Here is a 12,070-nt window from a genome sequence, read left to right as displayed (position 1 = left end):
ATATATATATATATATATATATATATATATATATATATATATATACATATGTATGTATCTTTAATCAAATAATATATTGTCTAGAATTCTAGACAATATTTCTAGTATTTCTTTGAGTCTAGAAATATCTACTTACAAAAGAGTGAAAAATATTATTACGAAGAATTATTGCGTGACAAGAGAATGTTTGATATCAATGAGTCGCCGTTGAATTGACGTATGTTGAAAATTTTCCGATCTATTCTCTTTTCGTTATATTACAATCACTCTCTTTTCGTTATATATCAATTGGCCGATTTTTCTGTATGCGGGATAAACGACTGACGATAACGGCTTTTGAGCGTCTGAATGGACACTTTGTTTTAATGACAGAATACCGTGTGTTTCTAGTCGCGCGATCGGTTGGAAAACTGGGTTTTGGAGTAAGTTCGTCTCCGTTTTATAAACTCGCACGACTTTATATCAGCCATCCTTGACTCAACACGCTCCCTCCACGCCTATTTTTCATCGGGTGTTCGCGTGTACGCACACTAAAGACGCTAAAACATTGACCGCGATGTCGATCGTGACAAACGCATACGCAACTTCCACGGATTCTTTTTTTCTCCTTCTTCCGATGATACCGATGCTGTGTGATTGCATGACCGTAAAATACATGCAGTAAGATAATAGCTGCGATAGTTAACGAAAACGCGGCTCTTGTTAATTTGTGAGTCTTTCTTGTTTCCCGCTGCGACAAAGTCAAGTGTGTCTAATCATCATTTTATTCCTTTAACTTCTACCTTGGGACCCAGTACACCGGCACTAGTTTTTATCCTCATCTGTTAGAGATAAAAAGGTAAGAAATAATCAGTCGCTAATCTAACGTTTTATTAATCTACATATTATACTGGTCAACAAATAATTTATTACATGGAACTTCTAATATGTTTCTTATGTTACGTTTTTATATATAGAAAATCCGAAAATAAATTTTTTGTGATAATTATTTAAAATTTAATATATTATATATGGAACATTCCACGCGCAATTCGTTTTGATTTAAAGATTCGTCTGCCGCGAAACTTTTGATTGATGTCGTTAGAAGCAAGAAAACGTATACTCAAAATTCTTGCATATTATTTTGAAATAAAAAGATATTTATACGAAAGAATACTTTAATTCACGTTTGAACATATTTGTAAAATACTACCAAAATTGTTCTTTTCTTTTAATAATAAATAACGGTAAAATTAATATGACATGTAACATTTCTTTTTAACTTACCTTTTCTCATGATTTTTTCACGTCAATTTTACAGTTATATACGGTATCCCAGATTACTTTCACAATCTCTCGTGAGGATGTAAAGCGGATTGAGATAAACACAAAAGTTTAATACTATTTTGTGATATTTGCAATAAATCTTAAAATATTAATTAAAAAAGATTGGTGAATGATCACACGTGATATCGTAGATAAGCTGCAGTGATATCGTCTGCCGTTGTATACTTACACGTTAGGTCAAACTGAATAAAAAGTCCTCTATCATTTTGCAAATGATCATATAGATTTTCAGATATTAATTAAAGAAAATTTGTGCATTATAGTACACAATGTTGTAACAATTTTCTATTTAAATGATTACTATCTTCTATCTTCTATGATTACTATCTGAAAATTTATGTTGTCATTTGCAAAATGGCAGAAGACTTGTACAGTTTGACTTAATGTACAAGTATACAACGGCAGATGGCGCCATTGCAGCTCACCTACCATATCGTGCATGATCATTTACCAATCTTTTTTAATTAATATCTTGACTATTATTGCAAATATCGCAAAATAATATAGGACTTTTATGTTCATTTCAATCCGCTCTACGTCCTCACGAGAGATTGTGAAGGTGATCTGGGATACTCTGTATATTGATCCTTGGCTAAGGAAAATAATAGTTTATTATTTTGTAAGCAGTCTGAAATATCTTTTATTAAAATTCTTTTATTAAAATTCTTTTATTAAAATTCTTTTATTAAAATTCTTTTATTAAAATATTTTTTATTTAAAAATGACATATAAGAATTTTCAGCGTATTATTTTTTGCCTCTAACGTCATCAATTAAGGGTTTTACGATTTAACATGGCTGTAGCAAATATTCAGGAATATTGGGTACATTCAGTATTACACTGAAAGAAAAATATTATAATTAAAAAAAAAAATTATTTCAATTAAAAAACAACTTATTTCAATATGTTTAATTAAATATTTTTTCAATGTAATATTAAATATATTTAAATAAAATATATATGCATTACAAAGACAAAAATTAATTTTTGTTAAAAATAACAAATTTTTAATGTAAAGTAAAAAAATACTTATTTCAATATCTTTTAATATTTAATTTAAAAAATTTTAGGTTTTAATTTAAAGAAATCTTTTTTTAAATCCAAATATTGTAATTTTAATAATAATAAATAATTTCTTTAAAAAATAAAATATTTTTTTAAGCAAAACAAATATTTTTTTGAAAGTACAAAATTATTTTCTTATCTCAAATAACAAGTATTTTAGACTAATAACATATTCAAGAAAGCACAATGAATTCCTAAAATATTCCTAAGGTATATGTTTGCTGATTTTACTTGAAAACTTTAGATTACTTGATTCCAGCGTTACATTACATTTAAAAATTTTCACTGGCACTAGTGGAACTCGGATCCTGAAGGCATCTCTGGATCCGTTGCTTTAGACATTACATCACTTCTTCGATCGATATGAAAGTCTTATATTTTGTCTATATGTGTTATAATTAACACAGTAACATAATTTTTTGATAATAAGATTTAATTAAATAACTTAATTTTAATATTTTTTCACACGATGATCATTTATACGATTTCTACGTAAACCTTTATCCCCTATCTATTTTTCTAAAGAAAAATTTCGTAATACAAAAATATATATTTTTTTATATCAAATTTGTTGAATATACCTCCCTTATATTGTACTATTTTATATTTTCAATAATATATTTTTTTATTATTAATAAATAATATCAACCAATTCATGCATTATATGTAAACAAGCAGATTTATTTCAAATTAAAAAGGAATTTCATTGTTTTCAGCTGTTTTAGATTTTTTTTAAGAAGAAGCTGTTTCAGCTTATTTAAAGAAACTCGGTTTATTAAATTGTAATATACATCTTTTTTATTTTTGTGCATATTTCATTGATTTAAAAAATTTCATATTTGATTTCAGGTAATAGTCATTATTATTTGATTCAATTCCTAAATTATTTCATATTAAAAAATATTTTTTTAAACGAAATAAATATTTATTTTGATTAGTAAATTTGATATAAAAAAATGTTTTTTTCATTTTATGAAATTTTTTTGTCAATGTACAAATATTCACTGAGCGTTTAGTAAGCTTTTGCATCTAATTGCTGAAAATCTAATTAGATCTAAAGGAATATGCCAATCGGATTCAAGAGCTCAATGAGCGGCTAGTAATACTGGATCCATCTATTAATTCTAAAATTTTTATATTTAATTATTAAAGTATTGTCGATATTAAATAATCGCCCTATAAAAAATTCCTCTATTTAAAAAGTATTTTTGTCTATAAAAATTCTTTAAGATTAACGATTTTTTTCTTCTTTACATGATTTTTCTTTATTTAGACATAACATATGATAAAAACTCATATTACATTTTTTATTTAATAAAAAACATCATAAGCTAAATACAGCAGAAAATCGTTGGCTTCTACATTCTTAATTAGATAATTCTTAATTAGGTCATTCTATATACAGAATGTCTCGCACTTTCCTTCGGGCATTTTGTGGGGATGTAGAACAGGTTGAGGTGAACATAAAAGTCCTATACCGTTTAGCGATATTCGCAATAATTATCGAGATATTAATTGTAGAAAATTTGTGAATGATCATGGAGGATATGGTAAATAAGTTATAATAGCGACGACTGCCGTCGTGTACTTTTACTTTAGGTCAAATTGAACAAAAAAGTCCTTTACCATTTTGCAAATAATCACATAGATTTTTAATTATTAATTAAAGAAGATGAATTCATTACCACGCAAAATCGTGAAATAATCTTTTTTAATTAATAATTAAAAATCTATGTGATTATTTGGAAAATGATAGAGGACTTTTTTGTTCAATTTGACCTAAAGTATAAGTACACGACGGCAGTCATCGCTACTATAACTCATTTACCATATTCTGCATGATCATTTACAAGTTTTCTACAATTAATATCTCAATAATTATTGCGAATATCACAAAACGGTATAGGACTTTTATGTTCACCACAACCTGTTCTACGTTCCCACAAAATTCCTGGAGTAGAGTGTGAGACTCTGTATACAAGGTGTCTTATTTTAAAAAATAACCATGATAATTCTTCAGCCAAGTATATATTCAGCAAAAATATTTCAAACAAAAGTTATATGGTTCAATGGAAAATATAAAAAGATACGGTTTGACCTTGCCTAGCGCCGCCAACGTTAGGTCGAGGTCAACTTTGTTTTTTTTAAATAGAAACATATATAATTTTTTTATTACAGAATTTTATTCTACATAAAGAAACAAACAACTTTTGTTTGAAAACATTTTTTATACGACCTCCATTTCCTAAGATATTTACGGAAATATCTACAAAATTATTGGTTTCAATAATTTTTTACTCGAATTCTATCAACTTTACCGAAAAATAGCAAGAGATAAAAATTTTCTATTTTCTTCTCATAGAGCTCTAAAAATTGTTTTCGAAATTTTTAAATTAACTTTTTAGTACTGCATTTCCTTGCATTTTCTTATGTATTAAAAAGTTAATTAAAAAATTTTGAAAAAATTCTCAGAGCACAACGAGAAAAAATAAACAATTTTTATCTCTTGCTATTTTTCGGTAAAGTTAATAGAATTCGAGTAAAAAATAAAACCAATAATTTTGTAGATATTTCCGTAAATATCTTTGAAAATAGAGGTAGTATAAAAAATGTTTTCAAACAAAAGTTTTCTTCTTTGTTTCTTTATTCTTTTAAGTTTTCTTGTTTGTTTCTTTATGTAGAATAAAATTTCGTAATAAAAAACATATTTCTATTTAAAAAAGTAAAGTTGACCTCGACCTGAGGTTGACGACGCCACGCAAGATCAAACCAGTGGTACCTTCTTATGTCCTCCATCGAACCATATAACTTTTATCTGAAACATTTTTGCTGAATATGCTTAGCTGAAGTATTATTAGAGTGCATCTTTTAAAATGGGATATGATGTTTTTGAATACTGCAAAAATATTTTAAAAATATTGAAATGCCAAAGTTACTCATGATGATATTGATGCATTAAATGAACATTTAATGATTGAACGTTAAAAACTACATATTACAAAACGTTATATGCTATTGATTACCGTTATAATAACGTTCCTATCAATTATTTCTTACTCATTAGGAAACGATAATCAAAAACAACTGTAGATAAAAAATCAAATAGAAATAAAGCAAGGAAAGGTGTTTAAAAGCCTAGGTATAGATTAAATAGTGCAATCAAAAGGTTACTTTAGCACAAATATATTTAAATTTAAACGTTTCGACCCTTTTTGGATTCTTTTCAGTAAACTAAAGGATCGAAACGTTTAAATTTAAATATATTTGTGCCAAAGTAACTTTTTGATTACACTATTTAATCTGTGCCTAGGCTTTTAAACCCCCTTCCTTGTTTTATTTCTATTTGATTGTTTAATCTTAGAGCCGGTAATGTCTCTCTCTCTCTTTCTCTCTCTCTCTCTCTCTCTCTCGCTCTTTCTCTTTCTCTCTCTCTCTCTTTCTCTCTCTTTGAAATATTTTTTAATAAAATATTTAATTTTATTTAATTTAAAATAATTAAACGAGAACATACGCGTTTAAAAAAAAGATACATATAAAATATAATATTACAAGATATCAATGTTCTTTGCTCACTGAATCTCTGATTCTACTGACGTGGAATTTTTTTCCACGCAGATTTCCGATAATCAGGATACCTTTAAAAAACAAAGATATAAAAAATTTTTATTACAAACAAATACGAAAATTTTACATTATCTATTAACGACACGTATAACCCTGATAGCAAAATGTCAACAATATGCCGACAAATTGCTGGCAAAATCAATCATAGGATTGCAACAAATTTGCATTATGTACTACCATTATGTTGGCATTATGTCGGCAAAACATGCCGAAATTACTTGAGGGCAGAGTGCTAGTAAAAACCGAACAAAATATGTCGAGCAACGCGTGACGGCAAATTTACAGTAATCAGCGAGCAAGACGTGCCGAGCAAACGCATGACGGCAAATTTACGGCAAAAATCGAGCAAAATGTGCTATGAACAGGCCAAAACTACCCGAGTAGAATTTATGAGAATCTAGTCATTATATAATAAAGTTGTATCTAACACACACATACACATTGTTATTAGCTAGTGTAACTAGACAGTGATCAGTAATGTAACGCTTTTGCGAATAGCTGTATGCAATATATTAACTAATAATGAGATAAAAGAAACTACATAGTTATGAGGTAAAAAATCAAAACTAGTTGTTAGGCAGTATCACTTTTTCTAATGAGGATATAACATAAGTTACTTAATAGACAAAAAAAAATATAACTAGTGATATAGTTTATTTTTTGCATCAGATATACCTCATCATCAGTAGAAAGACTGTCCTAATGGAAGTTTTTCTATGAAATCCTGTTTGTGTCTTTTAGAGATGACATCAGTGGCTTTTATTTTTGGAACTTTCCCTAATCATGTAGAACGTAAGTATCTCAGTGTATATTGTGAAAAAATCCCTTGCCCACATGGATTTAAACTCGAGATCTTTAGTTCTTCAAGTCTGTCGTCCTATAAGTTACTCCACTTTAATTTCCTTCTCACTTCTTCGCAACTTTAAAGGCGTTTTATATGGCCCTCATATGTTGCATGAGATTTGGCACCACTTGCTTTTGCCGTCAGTTTGCCGTCACACGTTGCTCAGCACGTTTTGCTCGCTTCTTGCAGTAAATTTGCTGTCATGCGTTGCTCGGCACATTTTGCTCACTGTTTGCTGTAAATTTGCCATCACACATTATTTGGCACGAATTTGCTCAGTTTCTGCTGTCAATATGCCGTCATATTACTAATGATAGCTTACCCGGTTTTTGCCAGCAGTTTGCTATCATGCTTGCTAGCAGGTCGTGTCACAATACATTTGTATTGTACACATTTTGCCGACATCACTTAATATAGTAAATCGTGCTGCAATTTTGTCGTTATTCTGTCGATAAAACGTGCAGCATGCTTTGCCGAAATTTGCTTTTAGCACTTTTGGCTATCAGGGAATATATTTGAGACATTTTATTTCTGCTGTCTTAATTTAATGCAATGAATATATAACTTATAACGTATAACTTAAGAGATTAAGTATTCTCTGATATGCACAGATGTCTATATACTAAACTAGATTGCTAACAGGCTATCTAAAAGCACGGCTTGCGCCCGATAGTTTCCGATGTATGCGAGAAAATGGTTGTTACCGCCACATATTTTCACTACGTTTAGTCATAAAATTTTTTTGTTGAAAATGAGCAGAGCAAATAACGTTCAATACTATCTATTTTTTTGTTGCAACATTTTTTAATGCAATAAGATGCTGGCATTTTTGGTTTTATGACAGTAATTTAATGGCCACGCTGACTCACATTGTACGTTGTAAGATACTCACACAAGTGACATGCATCACACACACACGACTACCGCCATTTTCTCTCATACAATCGGAAACCTCATGCGACGCAAATCCGAAACCTTGGTTAGCAATCTAGTTTAGTATAGACATCTGTGCTGATATGTAGCTTGATTTAATAATCAATTAAATCACTGTTCCAAATTACTTATTTGTCTTAAAATATTATTATACTTTTTTCCCAATAAAATCCCCTCAATTTTTGTCCGAAATAAATACTTTTCCGTATCTTTCTTAAGTTCCAAAATATTCAACTAAAATATTCCATTAAAATAGGATATCCTTTATATAGGGATATCTAATAATTCGCTACAGAGCCATAATGTACAAATAGATTAATCAAATTGAACACTCCTTAGAATTGTTGTACATCCTATAACCTAGCATTGAAGAGAAAAGGAACGAAATTTACTACTTTAATTAAAAAGAATAGACCTATGATTCGACGGAGCCATTGACAAGGTATCATATAATGTTAAAGCTCTTGGGTCCATCTCGCATCGTTCATCTCTTTTTAGTAACGTTAGAAGCGAAAAAACGTATACTAAAAATTTTTACGAAATATATCGAGATTAAAAGATATATAAACAAAATGACACTTGTAATCGATTAAGCATATCTTTAAATTATTCCGAATATATTCTTTTTGCTCTAACAATCAATAAGTAATCATAAAATTAACGTGATACACAGGGTGGCCCATGCAAAGTGTTACAAGCTAATAACTCTAAACATATTTATCCTATCAAAAAGTTGTTTATGAGAAAGTTTCATATATTTGAGGGGCTTTTCTAACTACGTAAACAAAAATCCACTTCCGTCCCCACTTGAAAAAGGGCGGGGGGTAACTTCAAAGTTTCAAATGAGACCCCCTATGTAATGTTACATATTTGGATTCTACGGAAAAAACAAATAAACTTTGTCTGAAACATTTCTTTAAAAATGCTTCTATCAAAAGTTATAAACATTTAAACTTTTAGTCATTTCATTTATGATGAACTCCATTGACAAAGTTGTTTAATATTAGTTGTTGAATTATCACTTAATGTGAGAAGAGACATGTGGTTTCAAAAAGATGGTGCATCTCCTCATGTTTCCAGAGCAACGCGTACTCTTTTAAATGAGATATTTGGTGACAGGTGGGTAGGTCGGAAAGGTCTTGTTCAATGGTGTCCTCGTTCACCTGATTTTACACTTTTGGACTATTTTTTATGGGAATATATCAAAAAGGAAGTCACATCGACAAACCACTTACGACGAAAGAAGACTTAAAACGAAGAATATGTACAACTTGCAGTAAAGTGACCCCAGAAATGTTGTTTAGAGTTAGGAAAAGTTTTGTAAAAAGAATTAATAAGTATTTAGATGTTAATGGTCAATAGTTCGAACATTTAATAAAATAAAACAAAACAGAAAAACTATGAGTCTTATTTAATTTATCATTAATTTCAATGCACTCTACATTAAAGTTTAAATGTTTATAACTTTTGATAGGAGCGTTTTTAAAGAAATGTTTCAGACAAAGTTTACTTGTTTTTTTTCCGTAGAATCCAAATATGTAACATTGTATAGAGGGTCCCATTTGAAACTTTGAAGTTACCCCCCGTCCCTCTTCATGGGGGATGGAAGTGGATTTTTGTTTACGTAGTTAAAAAGGCTCCTCGAATATATGAAACTTTCTCATGAACAACTTTTTGATACGACAAATATGCTTAGAGTTATTAGCTTGTAACACTTTACGTGGGCCACCCTGTATAACCTTCTTTAACCTAATGTCCTCATTATTCTATTATATTAATTTTACGATTATTTATTGATTGTTAGAACAAAAAGAAAGTGTACGGAATATTAGATATGTGTTTAATTGATTGCAAGTGTCTTTTTGTGGATATGTTTTCATCTCGACGTATTTCGCAAAAATTTATAGCATGCGTTTTCTCGCTTCTGACTAAGTTTCTACCGAAGGTTCGGATCGGGTTAGAGTTGGGTTGAGGTGAGCGTTCTTACGGTGGAAACACCAAATCTGAAGTTGAACCCTACCAAATAAAATTTTAAGTTAGGGTCCAAATGAAATTCGATAGAAACGACAAGAGCAAGGTACGCATAATACCTCACGTTTTATGCGTGAAGTTTTATGTGCAGAAAACTCGAGTAATCTGCGCAGATAACTAAATGAGGTTTTCTGCTGCTAAAACTTCTTTTAGAGCTATTCTACAATTGCGTAAGCGTGATCGCAAATGGTTGTAAATGATTACAATAACCAATCAGAATGAAGTAATCAATGAATAAAGCATTCTGATTGGTTGGTTTAATAACTGTTTTGTATATAAGACAAAGTATAAATATTTGTCCATGATCATGAAAAACATGAAATTGTGAATCTAGTTCATCGCTGCATCCCATTTTTTAATTTCTTTATATCTACATGTATATATAGATGTATTAATGAAACTGATTCAAGAGCAGCGAATAGGATTGTACCCAGACAGAAATGAAAAGTCGAGTCGACGTCGATTCGACTTTTTATTTCGGGTTGGGTAGGTTATTTTAAAAGGCTTGGTTCGACCATCTGGAGATATGTACATGTACTTAGGCCGGTATTCATAGTCGAATCTTATTTTAAGACGGTCTTAAGTAATATCTTAAGATGCGAATACAGCTTTGTGATTGGTTCATGACATCTTAAGACAGTACTTAAGATGATCTTAAATATAAAATCGAACTATGAATACTGGCCTTAGGATCCTTTTCGAACTACTTATTTTTTGGCGAAGTCGTGCCGTTTCGGTGGTATGCAATATCTCTTTTCAAATCGTGGAGTGGTATTAGGGCAAAGTGCAAGCTGTCTGGAACTATATATTGAAGAAAGAAAGATTATTTTAGGTTAGAGTGGGTGCGTCTCAGGGGTTTTCTGCATTTTCTGCATGTTTTCTGCGTGTTTTCTACGTATTCTGCGCGTTTTCTGCGCATAATAGACATTTTATGCATATTATGCGCAGAATTGTGCATAAACCTTCCTGCCACGCATATTACCCATCCCTGGACAAGAGTTGGGATTATTGTAGTGTTGCCAACAGAACCAATATAACCTTATATGTCAGGAGGTGTAGCTGACTTTATACTGTTGGTAACGTTCAACCCTGTCGAAACTCTGATCCCTGGTATAACTCTGATCCGGTGAAAACAGGTAAGCCAATCTGACTCTAACTCGATTCTGATCCGATTTGAACTCTCGGTGGAAACTTAATCTCTGATGCCATTAAAAAGAGATAGACGATACGAGTATTTAGAAGCCTTAAGACAGTTCATCCGTACGTCCATTTTTTAGAAATCTTGTAAAGTTTTAATAGTATATTAATGTAAACACGATATACCCATATGTACAATTAGAAAAAGATTAACCGTATCGAAGTTGAAATAATGAAAATCAAAATTAGCACTTATTATATATTGCAAGTATAAAAACGGCTCCCAATAGCACGTTTCTAATTGTAGTGATCAAACTACTTTTATAGATTTAATAAAAAACAACAAAATGATAAGAGACTTGTAAAAATATTATTAAACATACAATTTTGATATTTTGACCGTCTTGTTTTGAAGGAATTAATGTGTAAAATACACAATTTCTGATAGCAATTGAAGTATATGACAGCTAACTTATGGAGATCTAGCAACATTATATACGAAAGTAGTTAAATGTGCAATTTCCCTCACAGCACCGAACATTGCAGTAAGGTTATGTATAGATTACAAGTTTACACATTTTAATAAGCATATTACTGCAATATGCCATTAATCTTATAAGATAATCTTACATAATAATATTGTCATAAAGTTAACATAATCTTTAATATTTCAGCAAACTTACATGCAGGGTTGGGTAGTAACTAATTAAAAAGTTAAAAATTAAATTAAAAAGTTAAAAAGCTAAATAGCTTTAAGTTAACTTAGTTATATTTTTACACTCTTAACTTTTAACTTAGTTACATTTTATCGGTAACTATTAACTTTTAATTCAATTATCTTGAAGTTAGCCATGTTATAAAGGTGTCACGAGATGTCGAAAGCTGTTCAAGAGGGCTCATTTTCGATAATCTTCGAGGAAAAATGTCCAATAAAAATTTCGAAAAAACTTTCCCAGTAAGCAAGAAATCATTAATATAATGTTACAATAATGATATTTAAGAATCTGTAATATTGTCAAATATGTAGAATTTAATATCGAACATCATTATGAACATATTTTGACCGCGATTTGGAAGTTTCAATAATGTTGAAATAGTGTTGCCATAACG

The 12,070-nt window shown here is 30.0% G+C and overlaps 2 protein-coding genes across 4 annotated transcripts in view; one reads left to right on the top strand and one right to left on the bottom strand.

Moving 5' to 3' along the window:
• Window positions 1-521, bottom strand: part of LOC116850431 (sodium-coupled neutral amino acid transporter 9-like) — a 27,543-nt gene extending 27,022 nt beyond the window's left edge. For both annotated transcript variants that reach the window (XM_032828715.1, XM_032828716.1), the window contains exon 1: window positions 137-521. The gene's annotated coding sequence lies outside the window, so the exon portion shown is untranslated. The remainder of the gene's footprint in view (window positions 1-136) is intronic.
• Window positions 1-12,070, top strand: part of LOC116850432 (phosphoglucomutase) — a 138,228-nt gene that overhangs the window by 23,115 nt on the left and 103,043 nt on the right. The gene's annotated exons all lie outside the window — the stretch shown is intronic.

The sequence above is a fragment of the Odontomachus brunneus genome, unplaced genomic scaffold (genome assembly GCF_010583005.1).
Source record: "Odontomachus brunneus isolate Ranch 3 - 2012 unplaced genomic scaffold, Obru_v1 Obru_scaffold_145, whole genome shotgun sequence".
Lineage (NCBI taxonomy): Eukaryota > Metazoa > Arthropoda > Insecta > Hymenoptera > Formicidae > Odontomachus > Odontomachus brunneus.
Note: the sequence above shows the minus strand (reverse complement) of the source record. Positions and strands in the feature narration are given on the sequence as shown.